At 42.6% G+C, this 5,345-nt stretch overlaps 1 pseudogene across 1 annotated transcript; it reads right to left on the reverse strand.

Moving 5' to 3' along the window:
- Nucleotides 1-1,622: 1,622 nt before the first annotated feature.
- Nucleotides 1,623-3,403, reverse strand: LOC306642685 (zinc finger protein 639-like; annotated as a pseudogene). The gene has a single exon. The product of its transcript is annotated as a zinc finger protein 639-like (transcript).
- Between the last annotated feature and the right edge of the window lie 1,942 nt (nt 3,404-5,345).

A 5,345-nucleotide genomic window follows, 5' to 3' on the forward strand; every position in this document is an offset into this window, starting at 1 on the left:
AAAATCTGCTGATATTCTTATTGGTTTCCCCCTGAATGTAATTTGATTCTTTTCTCTTGCGGCCTTTAAAATCTGTCTTTATTTTGTATGTTAGGTATTTTCATAATAATGTGCCTTGGTGTGGGTCTGTTGTAATGTATATTTGGAGTCCTATAAGCCTTTTGTACCTGGTTTTCCATTTCATTCTTCAGATTTGGGAAATTTTCTGATATTATTTCATTGAATAGATTGTTCATTCCTTTGGTTTGTTTCTCTAAGCCTTCCTCAATCCCAATAATTCTTAATTTTGGCCTTTTCATGATATCCCATAATTCTTGTAGATTCTGTTCATGATTTCTTACCATCTTCTCTGTTTATTCAACTTTGTTTTCAAGGTTAAATATTTTGTCTTCGATATCTGAGGTTCTATCTTCCAGGTGTTCTATCTTATTGGTTATGCTTTCTATGGAGTTTTTAACTTGGTTCATTGTTTCCTTCATTTCAAGGATTTCTGTTTGTTTTGCTTTTTTTTTCAGTATCTCTAACTCTTTATTGAAATGATCTCTTGCTTCCCGTATTTGCTCTTTTAACTGTTGATTGGTGCGATCATTTAATGCCTGCATTTGCTCTTTCATCTCCTCCTTCAATGCCTGCATTTGCTCTTTCATCTCCTCCTTCAATGCCTGCATTTGCTCTTTCATCTCCTCGTTTGCTTCCCTGATTGTTTTAATTATGTATATTCTGAACTCCCTTTCTGACATTTCTTCTGCTGTGCTGTCATTGGGTTTTATTGATATAGTATCTAGGTTTGTTTCGGACATTTTCTTCCCTTGTTTTCTCATATTGGTCAGATATCAGTGGGACTCTGAGATATTGCAGATTTCCTCTATTGGCTTATAGTGTCCCTGTAGATTTCCGGTATACCACCTCCCAGTCTTCAGTAGCCTGAAGTCTTGGAGGAACTTGATAATGCAGTGCTTCCAAAGAAAGCTGCCCCTCGTCTGCTACTGGTTCCAGGGCTTGGAGCTGGCTCTGAGCGGAAAGGCTCTCACTGGGCTTTCTGCTCCGAGAATCTGGCCATGGAAGAAGCCTGCTGCCGGAGGGAGCAGGGTTGCTTGGAGAAGTCTCTGGCTGCCCTGCCCTGGTCCCTGAAGCTGCCTGCAGGCCGGAGCTCACCGCTCGCTCCAGGACTTGGAGCTGGCTCTGTGCAGAAAGGCTCTCACTGGGGAACCTGCTCTGAGTAGCTGGCCATGAAAAGAGCCTGCTGCCAGAGGGAGCAGGGCTGCTTGGGGAAGTCCCTGGCTGCCCTGTCCTGGTCCCTGAAGCTGCCTGCAGGCCGGAGCTCACCGCTCGCTCCAGGACTTGGAGCTGGCTCTGTGCAGAAAGGCTCTCACTGGGCGGCCTGCTCCGAGAAGCTGGCTGTGGAAGAAGCCCACCACCGGAGTGCGCAGGGCTGCCTGGGGAAGACTCTAGCTGCCCTGCCCTGCTCTGAGAAGCCATCCCTGTCCAGGTCTGCACCAGGGTCGAGCTTCACCTGGTGGGGGAGACTCACCCCATGGCTCTATGTTAGTCCAAGTCTCTCAATGCCTCCCCCTTTTTTTTTTTTTTAACATCTCAAAAAAAGTTGAATTTATTATTTTACAAAAACGTTATGTAAGTCAAAGAGAATAATCAAGTTGTTTCATGGACTGGAAGGTGACTTATTAATTCCCTTTCATTTCCAAACCTCATCAAGCAGTCACTACATTTATGAGGTAAGTCAGCCGAATGCTTGAAATCTAGATGAATTTTAAGATCTTCGATCTGTCCTGTTGAATATTCACAATATTGACATAAATAAATCCCTTCAGATAAATGTGAATTTAAATGCTTGCAATATTCTAGCATGCTTAAAAAGCCCTTCCCACAGTCATCACAAACATGAGGAAATATTTTAGTATGTTCAATAGCAACATGCCTATTAACATTTATATGAAGTCTACTCCGAAAACCACATACTTGACATACAAAGAAGTTCTTACATTTGTCAAAGGTAATTTTGCTTAAGAGGCTGTATTGTCCATGTTCTCCATTGTTATACTTATCGCTTAGTTCTATTAATTTACATGCATGCTCATTTACCACATGGCTATGCAAGTCTTCTGGATCATTCGTCTCATGTTCACAGAACTGACACAAGTACTGTTCATCACAGCTATGCTCCTGGAAATGTAAGTAGAGTTCACTGCTTGAGGAGAACTGCATGTCACACTGCTCACACCAATACAAGTGATCACTAAAGTGGGTGTCTGCAATGTGCTGGCTGAGGTTCTCAAAAATTACTGTCCTGAAATCGCAGTATTTACAGATGTAGGGATCCTCTTCATGTAGTCTGGCATGTTCGATCAGAAGCATGTTGGTAGAGAAGCTTTCCTTGCATACTCCACACACATTTGAATCAGTACGTTTATGCTTCAGGATCATATGCTGTTTTAATCAGAAAAATATTTACTATTGAATTCACAAAGTCCACATTTATAGAGGCCACTGCTATTAGCTCTCAGTAAAGGCCATTTCTGCTGGGCAGTCACATTCAAAGCTTGGCTCTTGTCCAGAATTTTACAAAGTTTAGCTGGTGGTTCTTCATCAGTTTGGTCTTGAAGGCTCTCGGAAGAATTGTTTTCTTTCTGTACGTCATAACCCTCCGAAATTGCATGCACTTCTACAGCAATGGGAACATCCTCGGCGGTGTGAACTTCTATAGGACTCTCCTCTTGAGTTTGTTGGTTGACTGATTCAGCTGAATCACACTCTTCATCACAAATTTCTACATCAGCAGATTTTTCTGTAGAAAAGGCAGTGTGGTCTATAATTCTAAGTACAGGACTGGGAACCAGATAGTTCTGATTTCTGTTTCTGGCCTTGATTCCATCTGCAAATTTTGGCAAGTCATTTGATGTCTCAGTATCAGAATCATCATCTTTGTTGTCAAAATATTTTAAGTCTGGCTATCTCATAGAGCAGACACTGTAACAATGATCAAAAAAATCCCATTTAATCCATCTGCAATTCTGCTTATTCCAGAGGAATCTGAATAACGAGAAGGATGTAAAGTCTTCCTTTTTCTTTTTTTAGGATACTCATTCATATCTTTTCAATTTGGTATAATTCTTAATATTGCAGTTAGGAAAAATGAATTATGACGTTTCCACAAATGGTAAGAAAAATACCTCAATTTTAGTGATGAAGAAACATACTCAGTGAAAGTCAAGTCAACTATGAAATGGCAAAACCAGAGATGCAAATACATGTCTTCTGATTCCTGGGCATTGAATAGGTAACTTTATGTGGGTACATCTTCGTGGCTAAGCACTGCCACCAGCAAGTTACATCTTGTTTCCAGTTCTTACTCAGCCAGCAAGTAGAAGAAGGGGAAGAGAGTCACTGTTTCCCTGGGCGGTCAGGCCCAGGCACAGCTGAGGTGGCGGCGGCCCAGCGCTGCGGAGGGGGCCCACTGCGGGCAGGCGACCTCCCGCTCCGAGGCGCTCTGCCGGGCTGGGCCCCCTCCCTTCCACGCGCCCTAAGCCCAGCCGCCAGGCCCCAGGCCCAGGCTGCGCAGCCGCACTCACCGCCTCATTCCGCGCCTGCACCTCTCACCTCGGGGCTCGGGGAGGTGACGAGGTGAGGTGGGGGCGGGAGCATGGCCCCCGCCATACACCCTTTGGGAGGGACCACCGGCCTCCACCCCCGGGCTGGCCTGGAGGCCCTCCCCTTCTGGAATCCTGGGTTCTGGAGCGACAGGAGATGCAGTCACCCTCTAGTTTGCCATCTTAGATCGTGTTATATATTATTGATTATATGAATTATAACATAGATAATCTTCTGGTAGGTAATCTATATAATTTGTATCCAACCTATGTTGAAAATTTTTTAAAAAATTTAATAGCAGGCACATCTTTCATACTACAAGATATGTATTTATTCTAAATATTCATTTTGTATGTTAAGTTCCAATATTCTTCTTCATGGGAAAAGGAACCCATAATGTCTTGGTGAAGACTTTCCTCAAACGTGTACTTGAAAGTTGATTGATTTAAAACGTCCATTCTGATAATTGAGTAAATGTCAGTACTGATCCCAGAAATTGATATGGAGTTGCCCACAGGCAGCAAAACTCACAAATGAACTGTGGTGGGCAAGACCTGGGGCCCAGGGTTATGCCACAGGCATCCAAGATGGCAACTGGCAGAGAGCCAAAGGGCGTGCTGAATGCGCCTTGAGAAACAGGAAGCGTTTACCATTGGCTGTATGATAATTAGTTCAGCTGCATAGCGTGGACAGATATATCTTACATGTATGCTTGAGCTTGTGATCGCTTGACCTTTAATAGGATTGGATGGACATATCTGGTTACAATTGCTTATGCATGAGACTGCTTATATATTGAGGGTGTTATCCGAATAAAGCGGAATCTGCTTCATGAACTTCTGAAGTGTACGTGTCGTTTGTCCCGCTGGTCGGCAGCAAGCGGCAATGAACTGCACAGATGTATGCCTCATCTATTAATCCCTTATGCCTTTAGTGCAGTGTTACAAACAAAAATAGATAGTAATTGGTGCTCAAGGAATGGATCACTTGCAGACCAAAAAGCAACAAGCTGTTTCTTGGGAGCAGCTGCTGAAGAGCCATCTTCATGTATGGAAACCCCCACCTGACTCCTTCAAAGAATGAGTTCATTTCCTCTTTATCATGGAGTACCAGTATAGAATCAAAAAAATGTTAGTTGTGCAGGAAGGAAAGCAATTTTGTAAGTCATCCCTGAGGTACAGATTCACCATGTGGGGAAAGAACTTATCATTTTTCAACCCCTGTCTCCATGTTTAAACCCTCATCTCATTCATTAATAAAGTTATTTCCTGAGAAGAATTGAAGAATCAGAAATCTTTCTCGACAACACAAATGCAAATTTTTGATCCTCAGCATCATTTGTGTAACTGGGAGAACAAAGTAGAATGGGACCACCTAGGGCCATTGATTGTGTCTGATTGTTTTAGCCTGAAACTCCACAAAACTCAAAAATATAAAAGGAAATGAACATGGAGTTTTTCTAGTTGAACCAGGTGAATAATCTGCATCATCCATGGTCATGGAGTGGGCAATGAACTGCACTGATGTATGCCTCATCTATTAATCCCTTATGCCTTTAGTGCAGTGTCACAAACAAAAATGGATAGTAATTGGTGCTCAAGGAATGGATCACTTGCAGACAAAAAAGCAACAAGCTTTTTCTTGGGAGCAGCTGCTGAAGAGCCATCTTTATATATGGATTTTTTTTCAGTCATCCTGAAAAATCACTGACTGAGGAAAAATATTGAGGAAAAAATAAA

The sequence above is a fragment of the Sciurus vulgaris genome, assembly GCF_902686455.1.
Source record: "Sciurus vulgaris genome assembly, chromosome: 13".
Taxonomy (NCBI): domain Eukaryota; kingdom Metazoa; phylum Chordata; class Mammalia; order Rodentia; family Sciuridae; genus Sciurus; species Sciurus vulgaris.